The following is a 10544-nucleotide window of genomic DNA, read 5'->3' as shown; positions in this document are numbered from 1 at the left end:
CTTAAACAAATGCTGCTGGATAATACATGAACAATTCACGCGTACTGATAACACATTACATACACACAAACACAGGCACACTCAAACCCACACACACCACTACACAGTTATACACATCAAGCAACACACCCCAGCCGATACTGTCCACACAACTGGACAACACACACGTACCAACACACACACACCGACACACAAACCAACACACAAACCAATATACACACACCAACACACACACACCAATACACACAAACCAACACACACACACCAACACACACAAACCAACACACACAAACCAATATACACACACCAACACACACATACCAATACACACGAACCAACACACACGAACCAACACACGAACCAACACACACGAACCAACACACAAACCAACACACACGAACCAACACACACCAACACACAAACCAACACAACTCTCTGTGTGCCTCTTGACTCACACTGCCCGACTTTGGAATGCCCTCCTATCCTCGTCTCTCATCCGAAACTCATTCGATACGTAGTGCTGTTTGTTGCTGACCGCCGCACGTTTTGTGCCTGTGCTCAACAAACAGCAACCGCCGTTCGCCACCAAGTGGCGGCGATGTCACCACGGCGCTTGTGCCTGGCTAGGTGCACTTGGAGGCCACGTGTCGTGTCGAGGACTCGCTGGCAGGAGGTGAGGGAACAGACCCAGGCGCCATGGGTTGACTGAGATGAGTGGTCTCAGTAACAACACAAACGCACAGCACCCACACGTACACACACAATGCGACAAAGATCCCCCGTGTAGCCTTAACAGACTGTAGGGGCAAGTGCTGTTAGCGAGGAGCAGCGCCTATGAAGGCGGGCACGACGCACGAGGGGGTGGGTGGCCAACAACCACGCCCGGCCGCCTTTGTCTTCCCTCGTGGCGACGTTCATACATCGCACCTCATTCGTCACTGCTGTTGGCCGCGAGCGGGAATCGAACTCGGGTCGCCGGATTCGTAGCCCGTGCGGGGGGCTACTACGAAGCTGCACACGCCTTCGATTAGCACGCTCGGCTACGTACGGTGCGAAGGAAGTTCAAAAACACGTACGTCCTAGATGTGAACACGTACATCAACACACTGAACACGAACGGCGCAACGCCAGACGCGCAAGCAGCGCCACATAGGGACGCAACGCAGACCCGGCAGGAGCTCGCGGCTTGTAGGGGAGTTGACACGTGGCTGGGGCACAGCACAGGATTTTATATTGGCCAGGAACAAGCCCCGCATGCCGTCACTCATCACACAACACGGACAGTTCCCGGAGTAAGCTCGTGCGGGGGCCTCCAGCATAATGTTATAAAAGAGCCCTAAATTTTTAAAAGAAAAAAAAAACACACACATGAAAACACGTATTTTTTTACTTGGATAGTAATGTAATTGTATTTTTTTTATTTGCTATACAGCTAGATAATACGAAAAATCGCTAACCTTAAACAACCCAGTCGTTCGTAAAAGTTGAAGGCGGTATAGTACTGTAGTGATAGAGCAAGTGCAGAATCACTGAACCGGAATTGATAATCCGGCACTGAACACACACACCATCTCCAGTCGCCCAGCTCACCCACCCACCACTCACAACACTCGCAACTTCCCCGTCCATCCAACCTCCCACTCACATCCCCTACCGCCCACCACCTCCATTCCTCCAGCCCCCTTCCACATCCCCAACTCTGTCACCAGAGCTGCTCTTCCAAGCACCTCACCCACACGGCGCATGCGGAAACCACCACCACCATCACGTCAGGAGTGTTTTAGCCGTGATGTATGTCTACGGTAGAAGGTGCAGCCCCGGAATGTTCTGCTCACGCCAACTGCTGGCGGCTGGGCATCCGCTGGAACAGGGATCGGCAAAACTTTCGAAGAGGAGGAGGAGGCATTTTTGTTTCGTTTTTGTCTTCGATCAAAACTGTTCGAGGGCCGCATCACACGCGGAGCTACTTGTGCACAAACAGCAGCAGTGCTGCAGTGGTATACAGCAGATGACAACAACGCACAGTCTCTGACTTAAATAAACTAAGGAGGTGATGGAATAAACTGCGTCTATTTAGTCCCCCCCCCCTTCGCTTAGTTATTCTTTCACAATCCAGTTTGGCTGTTGTACATTTTGTCGTCACCAAGACATTCCATAGTCACCCATTCCGTGCCATATCAATTCAATGATATTCACGTTAAATTATGTTTAAGATGTATGGGTGTCGTTGGTTTAAAACGTAGTCGCAAAGGGGACGCCAAAGAGCCGCACGCGAATCCGGAATGGGCAAGTTGCTGCCCCTGCTTGGGAACTAGAGCTGAACGATTCGGGCAAAATATCTCATTGTGATTTTTCTGATAAATATTGCGATTTGATTTGCGATTACATTTTTTTGAGTGAAGCTTCAGTACAATATTCACTGTGTAATAGATTTACAACATGTGATGGAGCATTACCACGTGATACCATCAAAATACGAACTGCTCTATATTCTAATGCAAGGAGGAGAACTTAAAATATATTAATTGCTTCCAACATGTATTTATTAAAATGTTTTAATTTAAACAGAACAATCAAACATAGAACAATTGTTTAGTTAAATAAAGAAAGTTATAATAAACACTAAAACTATTCCAATAAGCAATAGGACTTTTCAAATCGTAAAATCGCAGCCTTTGCGATTTGCTAATCGCATTGTTTCAAATTTCGATTTGAAATCGATTAATCGTTCAGCCCTATTGGGAATGCATTTCGAGGGTCGTGAGTCCTCTTCTGCGTTGGCTAGACGTCTTGGAAGAAGAGGTGGTGGGAGTTACCCACGCTTTATCCCACCACCCGCAACCTGCCCGTGGACCTAACTGGTGTTGTTACCCATTACGAGGTGGACTCCGTGGTGGGATGCGGGTGCCTTAAGAGACTTTCCAAATTAATTTCACTGCCACGCCAGAAGATCTAATTGATCTTGCGACCTTTATTACGGTATTGTCTTTGAAACTGATTGGTCTACACCAGAGAGACAGCCTTCTTTAGGGCCTAGTCTCACCAGTGTCAGACCAGAGAACGCCGAAAGGCGAACAGCACAAAGACAATGCCACTATCAGGTCATTTATACCTCGGGGTGAGCAGCCACAAAATGGGACTTTTTGAGCCAGTATTTTGAGACTGGATCCTAAGGAAAGCTGTCTTTGGTGTAGACTAATCAGTTTCAAAGACAATGCAAGTATATTATCAGTGCATGTTTGTTTGCTTCTTCACCACAAGTAATGCAAAAGGTTTCTTTTTGGTGTTTTAACTCCTGAACGCCTGTTTTATTGCCAGAAAGGGTAAAACCTATTCTTATTTTTTCATGCTTTGATACTGGCAAAAAGGTCCAATTTTAGTATTCATTTTGACATTTTAAAGGAACGTCTCAATCTAGTAAAGTTCGCGACTTTTGAGTTAGCTCACGTGCAGGGTCAACAGACAAAAATCCCACAGGTAAAAGAAAACATGCTTGCCATATACGGTACGCAACAGGGATGTATAATGCCCCCTGCTGATGAGTCCATTCGTCTCCAGGATAAGCCAGTTCATTTAACCTGATGTGGGATTAAAATTGTCAACATTCGTCAATAATAGTCAAACTGAAATATAAAAGGCCGTGTCTTTTGTTCGTCTCTGCCATGTATACGGGCCATTCCCCAAAACGTCATCTATTATATGGTTTGTTTCCTTTTTGAGCAATGTTTACAATGCCAGGGGTCGGCAACCTGCGGCTCTTTAAGGACCGCTTCGTGACGTCGATTATTAAGGACCCCCCCCCCACCACCGTCTCGTATCAACGTGCATTGTGGCTCTTGAAATATTGAGGTTGTTTTTTACCGAATTGGAAAACATGGCCCTTCTTGATTTGAAGCTTTCGTGACTGCAGGAATCCATACTCCTAGGTTCTTTCGGTAAAGTCACGTACGTGACCAAAGAGTATGGCCCTTGTTATTTTGGTCGCCGATCCCTGGTGTAAACGAACGTGTTGTTGTTATGTCATTAAAATAATTTTGTGGGGGGGGGGGGGCGGGGAGCCCTCAAAGTGACTCCCCCATCTCCCCCCTCTGGGTGTCACTTACTGCACTGCCCACAAATATCCACGTGTAGGACTGCAGAGTCCATACCCACATGTCTGCCTGTATTTATCTGTCACGACTTTGTTAGTTCTCGTAGCATATGGACATTTGGAAACCAAATTCTGTGATGGTTTTTTTACGTGTGCTGTCACTGGTGACAAGGCTGAGACCAATCAACTCACTACACTAATTAACCTTATGGCGGGACCCCGGGGTCTCGAATAAACGGAAGTCAAAATCGTAATTAATTTATTTTGCCGACTCCGTCCCACCGCGCACATGAACACCGCGACCCACCAGAAATCAATCCTCTCGTTCTTCACCAAGCACCCTGGGTCGTTGCCAAAATTGCCGTAGTCATAAACAAAACTTTGAAACTGTGATTAGTGCATCGTGTAGAGCTCGTCGAGAAGAATAGATTGCCGTATCGTTCGCCTTCAACAGACATAAAATTACGTCGCAACGCAGTTTATGCAAGAGCCGGGGAGGGCATATGGGACCCCGGGGACCCGCCATAAGGTTCACGTCTTGAAAACCTGTTTTTTTATCAATGGTGGCTGAAATCCAGATTCGAATCCAGCAGCATCTCAGCAGTGCTGGCTCGGTGTTTCTCAAACGTCCATTATTAACTCCTGAGCGAAAGAGGCCCAGACCAAGCACGGGCTTGGACCTTGAATCGGCGCCAGCTCATTGTCTGACACGGCCAATTTTTGAACCCCTTGAGAGAGAGACTTGGACCAAGGGCTCGAAAAATGCACCAAGGATCTCAGTGGTGTCATTTTAATGTCTCTAACACAGCCAGTATGAACCCCTGAGACACACACAGTTCCAGGACTTCAACCTTGAACCCAACATTTCATCACTGCTGGCCCAGTGTCTCTGCCATGGTCATTATGAACTCCTGAGACACGCACAGACTCTGGGCTTGAACCATAAACCCAGGATGTCAGCGGTACCAGCTCAATGTATCTGACACAGCCAAAATGAACCTCTGCGCCAACCCGGGAACCAGCAGCGATAATGTTGTTGTAAGTTATACGAGTCGGCATCGCACCTCGTGGTGTCACATGTTCGCGAGCGCCGGGCGGATACGTTGGCTCTCTGTTCACTGCGTTGGCAATGATGATACCGCGTCAAGAATGCAAGAACTCAGGAGCGGAGGGTTGGTGGCTCACGCAAAGATGGGACCGTCTTTATGGGCGAGGCGCCTGTCCGCAGATGTAGCAATTACGGTGGTCGGTGCCATAGCGTCAAGCAACCCCGCGTGAATCGCGGCGTGGGGAAAGCCTTCATTCAACAGTGGCAGATTGGCAGAGGGCCGTGGCGTGGTGGAACGGTGGCGTAGTAATTGGCGCACCGTGCTATGAATTCAACGACGTTAAGTTCAAGTGGGGGCCACGGCTAATATCAGCAGCCTCGTGATATTCAGCAGCCAGTCCTGAACTCGCCGCTTCAACAACGTGCGTCTCAACCAGCGTGGCGAAGTATGGTCAAACAACAGCCATATAATGGACGCGCTTTAAAGCGAGCAATCACGCTTTAAAGTTTACGCGCAAATAACCAAAACCGATCGGATTGTATGCACGCGTGTGTTTTGTGCATGATTGTTTTTTTATTAATTTAACGTCACATGTGGATGCTTCCTGCCGGCGTTGAGCGCTTCCGATACCTGATGAGCGACCCAGAGCAGGTGACCGGGAGCCATCGGGGTGGGGGGGGGGTCGACTTTAAGGCAGCGGCGGAACGCGTGGGGTTACCCCCCATCTTATCCCTTCACTCACACCTGGTCCAGCAGCAGCGGCAGCAACAGTAACAACAGTAGCAGCAGCAACAGTAGTAGCAGCAACAGCAGCAGTAGCAACAGCATTAGCAGTAGCAACAGTAGCAACAGCAGCAGCAGCAACAGTGGCAGCAGCAGCGGCAACAGCGGCAACAGCAGCAACAGTAGCAGCAGCAACAGTAGCAGCAGCGGCAACAGTAGCAGCAGGAACAGTAGCAACAGTAGCAGCAGCAATAGCAGCAGCAGCGGCAGCAACAGCAGCAACAGTAGCAGCAGCAACAGTAGCAGCAGCAACAGTAGCAGCAACAGTAGCAACAGCAGTAGCAGCGGCAGCAGTAGCAGCAGCGGCAACAGTAGCAACAGCAGCAACAGTAGCAGCGGCAATAGCAGCAACAGTAGTAACAGCAGCAACAGTAGCAGCAACACCAGCAACAGTAGCAACAGCAGCAGCAGCGGCAACAGCAGCAACAGTAGTAACAGCAGCAACAGTAGCAGCAACAGCGGCAGCAGCAGCGGCAGCAGCAACAGCAGCAACAACAGTAGCAGCAGTAGCAGCAGCGGCAGTAGCAGCAGCAACAGTAGCATCGCCCGCACACCTGTTGCCGTGAAACTCAGCAACTTGCCCTTCCGTGACAGCCACCTCAAATCCAGGGGAAAAAAATACAATTCCACTCCACCTCTATGGTTACGAGCGTGGTATGGGTGTCACATTCACTCCCCCACCCCGCCCCCAACTTCGCCCGCTAATTTTGTTTTTGTAGAACAGGGGTCGGCAAATGAAAATACATTTTATTCAGATTTCATTTATTAGGTATTGCCCTTTTTCGATTTAAAGCTTTCGTGACTGCAGTATAACCCTGTGAGCCATGCGGCTCTTGACTCGGGTGCAACCGCAACAAACAAAAACATGAACAAAGAAACATCTTAAAGTGACGGCGCGCAACAGAAACATCCAGGAAAAACCAGCAAGAATCTTCCAGAAAAGAAAATCACCGTATATCAGCGCTGTGTGCAAAAATCCCAATGGGATGCAAGTCGAACAATAACAACTATAAGACAATTTAGATAACGTTATCAGGCTAACTCTGTACTTCAACGAACAAACATGGCTTAACCATACGTTTTCGAATATCACCAAAAAAAGCAGTAAAAACAATGCAACAGTGATCATAGGAACTGTGATTCAAATGTAACGATATACATAACATGTACGACCAAACTTTGCAGCCATAGCTGGCAGCATGGGAGAGAGAGAGACGTGTACGTGCTGTGCAGTCCATCAACGCACGTGTGTACACCAGCATGCGATTACTGAATTTGGCCTGTGGGTGGCTGGCAGGGTCATTGATTCACCGGACTTGTAGACCAGTCACGTGGTTAATGGCGACTCGATTGAGGATTGCTGTGTGACGCCAAGTGCTGTTGCATTGTACAGATTGACCACAATGTGTTTGCCCTCGATTTGGAGCACCTGCCCACGTCATTTTCGATTGTGCAACATACACCACTGATAATGTAGTTACTACGCCACTGATAATGTAGTTACTACGCCACTGATAATGTAGTTACTACGCCACTGATAATGTAGTTACTACGCCACTGATAATGTAGTTACTACGCCACTGATAATGTAGTTACTACACCACTGATAATGTAGTCACTACACCACTGATAATGTAGTCACTACACCACTGATAATGTAGTCACTACGCCACTGATAGTGTAGTTACTACGCCACTGATAATGTAATCACTACACCACTGATAATGTAGTTACTACACCACTGATAATATAGTTACTACACCATTGATAATGTAGTTACTACGCCACTGATAATGTAGTTACTACGCCACTGATAATGTAGTTACTACGCCACTGATAATGTAGTTACTACACCACTGATAACGTAGTTACTACACCACTGGTAATGTAGTTACTACACCACTGATAATGTAGTTACTACACCACTGATAATGTAGTTACTACGCCACTGATAATGTAGTTACTACACCACTGATAATGTAGTTACTACACCACTGCTAATGTAGTTACTACACCACTGATAATGTAGTTACTACACCACTGATAATGTAGTCACGACGCCACTTATAATGTAGTCACTACACCACTGATAATGTAGTTACTACACCACTGATAATGTAGTTACTACGTCACTGATAATGGAGTTACTACACCACTGATAGTGTAGTTACTACACCACTGATAATGTAGTCACGACGCCACTTATAATGTAGTTACTACACCACTGATAATGTAGTTACTACACCACTGATAGTGTAGTTACTACGTCACTGATAATGTAGTTACTACACCACTGATAATGTAGTTACTACACCACTGATAATGTAGTTACTACGCCACTGATAATGTAGTTACTACACCACTGATGATGTAGTTACTACGTCACTGATAATGTAGTTACTACGACACTGATAATGTAGTTACTACACCACTGATAATGTAGTTACTACACCACTGATAATGTAGTTACTACACCACTGATAATGTAGGCACTACACCACTGATAATGTAGTTACTACACCACTGCCGTGTATACGCGTGAATTCTGCAACGCCTTCTAACATAGGTGTTTGTCCTCGGAAGTATTTAAACTGTTTTGACTTTTATATAGTGTCCGTCCCCACCCGGACCACGTGTACCTGTGCGGCGGTGACGTCACCGCGCATACCTGCGTGATGACGTCACTCGCGTGCTACAGTGTCCCGTTGACGTCACGCGCCCCACCATCCTTCCTCCACCTGTGCATTTGCATTCTGTATTCTATAAAACAAACAAATAAGTTTTGCTCGCTGTCTTGCTGGCTGGAGGTAGGGGTCACATCCAAAGGATGTGCAGGCTGCTGCCTAGCGATACATGCAGGAGGCTATCATTGTCAGTCATGATCTATCCACTGTTTGACGAAGTCGCCATCTCTCGCAGTTCTGCAATACGCGTCTACAACAGAACCTTACACGTGGTACTCATTTAAAGCCGAATCGATCTAGGGCAGGCGCAGGACCGCTTCAGATGAATCACCACTGATGCTAGCCCAGAGACCCCGTAGGTGGACGCCAGCAACGATTGTACATTCGTGCAGAGAGGTTGCTGTGAGTGAGCCAGGAGTTGTGGCCTCTTTGTGAATATCTGACATTCTGCCGGCGAATGATCGGAGCGGCCAGTGGGTTGCACCAACGACCAAAGAAAGCCATCCCCACATCGCACACAGAGAGGCCCGCTCTGGGGGTTGGCCCTGGGAATGTGAAAGCCGCGCACCTGTGTGCCACCGCCACGTGAGGCCGCTCGCGTAAAACGAGACCGCGGATGCGATCTTGGTCAGCGCCAACACCGCCCCACGCAAGTATATCCTGGCAGCAAATATCAGGATTCTAGCGTGCGAAGGAAGACAGTCATTGGGGACGGGCACATGAGCAGGGTAACGCGAGGTGGGTTTGTAATGTCCCTAACTATCGGCAGCTGCACGTTGCTAATAATGGGGCCATGTGCAATTGAGAACATGGTTTTGTCCAAAAGTGCAATGTATATTAGAGTGTGTGGCTGTCCCGGGATATATAGATCGACGTTGGCATTTGTGAAAACACCTAGGAGAAATAGCTGTACATCATGGGATCACGCGACCCATGTAGCCAAAAGAGGCCGCTACATCTCTCACGAGTCCTTCGTCCAATTTGATGCCCTTCCGCCTGCAGTGGCGTGAGAGAGGCAATTGCGGGGCCATCCCTTTATCTCTGACTAACTTCCAGTGCCGCCTGGGGGGGGGGGGACACCATGGGTTGTGTGTGTTTGGGCTGCGAGGTGGCCGGGAGATGGATTCGTGAATCTATCTGTGCGGAGTTGTGAGCGTTATTGTCTCGTGATGTGGGCTCACTTGGAGGAGTCCGTGGGGACAGGGCACTCGAGCAGGGTAAGGCGACGTAGGAGGTATGGTTTGTAATGCCCCCGCTATTGGGCAGCTGCAGGCTGCTAATAATGGGGCCACGTGCAATTGAGAAGATGGTTTGTCCCACCTTATACTGCAATGTATATTGTGTGTGTGTCCGGGGTATAGATGAATGTGGGGAGCGGTAGGGTGGTGGGTCATCATGCTCACCGTCGGTCATGAACAATCCACTGCTGGATGAAGGCCCCCATCGTATAGTCGCCATCTCTGTATATTTCTGGATTCTTTGTGTTTGTCATGATGAGGTTTCTCGAACCGTACGTACATCTTGCTTTTTGTGTTCACTTTCTTGTCCTTACCCCGCGCCTACGTACGGTGCGAAAAAAGTTCAACATGCATACATTTACAGATGTGATTATCACGGGTCTGCAATGTAACAATCGACCTTCCCGCCTGCACACACGAGCTAATTTAATCGCTCCATCTGCTATATGTACCTCCTCGTATAAAATATGACATTGTTACAAAGCATCTTGACGTGCAGCCCGTTCCGCCAATCTACTGTTGTTGGATGAAGGCATCCCCAAGCACGTCGTGTCTACCGTGTGTATTATTTGACCATACTTCACCACTCTGGTCACTGCGGGTTGGTGAGGGGCAAGTGGTGGCCAGGACCTGTCCAGGTCTCACTCGCCACTGATATGAGCCGTGGCCTGCAGTCGATTTGTCAGATTGCCAGTGGCCT

The sequence above is a fragment of the Petromyzon marinus genome, chromosome 24 (genome assembly GCF_048934315.1).
Source record: "Petromyzon marinus isolate PM22_M1 ecotype Great Lakes invasive population chromosome 24, UKy_Petmar_22M1.pri1.0, whole genome shotgun sequence".
NCBI lineage: Eukaryota > Metazoa > Chordata > Hyperoartia > Petromyzontiformes > Petromyzontidae > Petromyzon > Petromyzon marinus.
The sequence above is the reverse complement of the archived record's forward strand: the minus strand, read 5'-3'. Positions refer to the sequence as shown.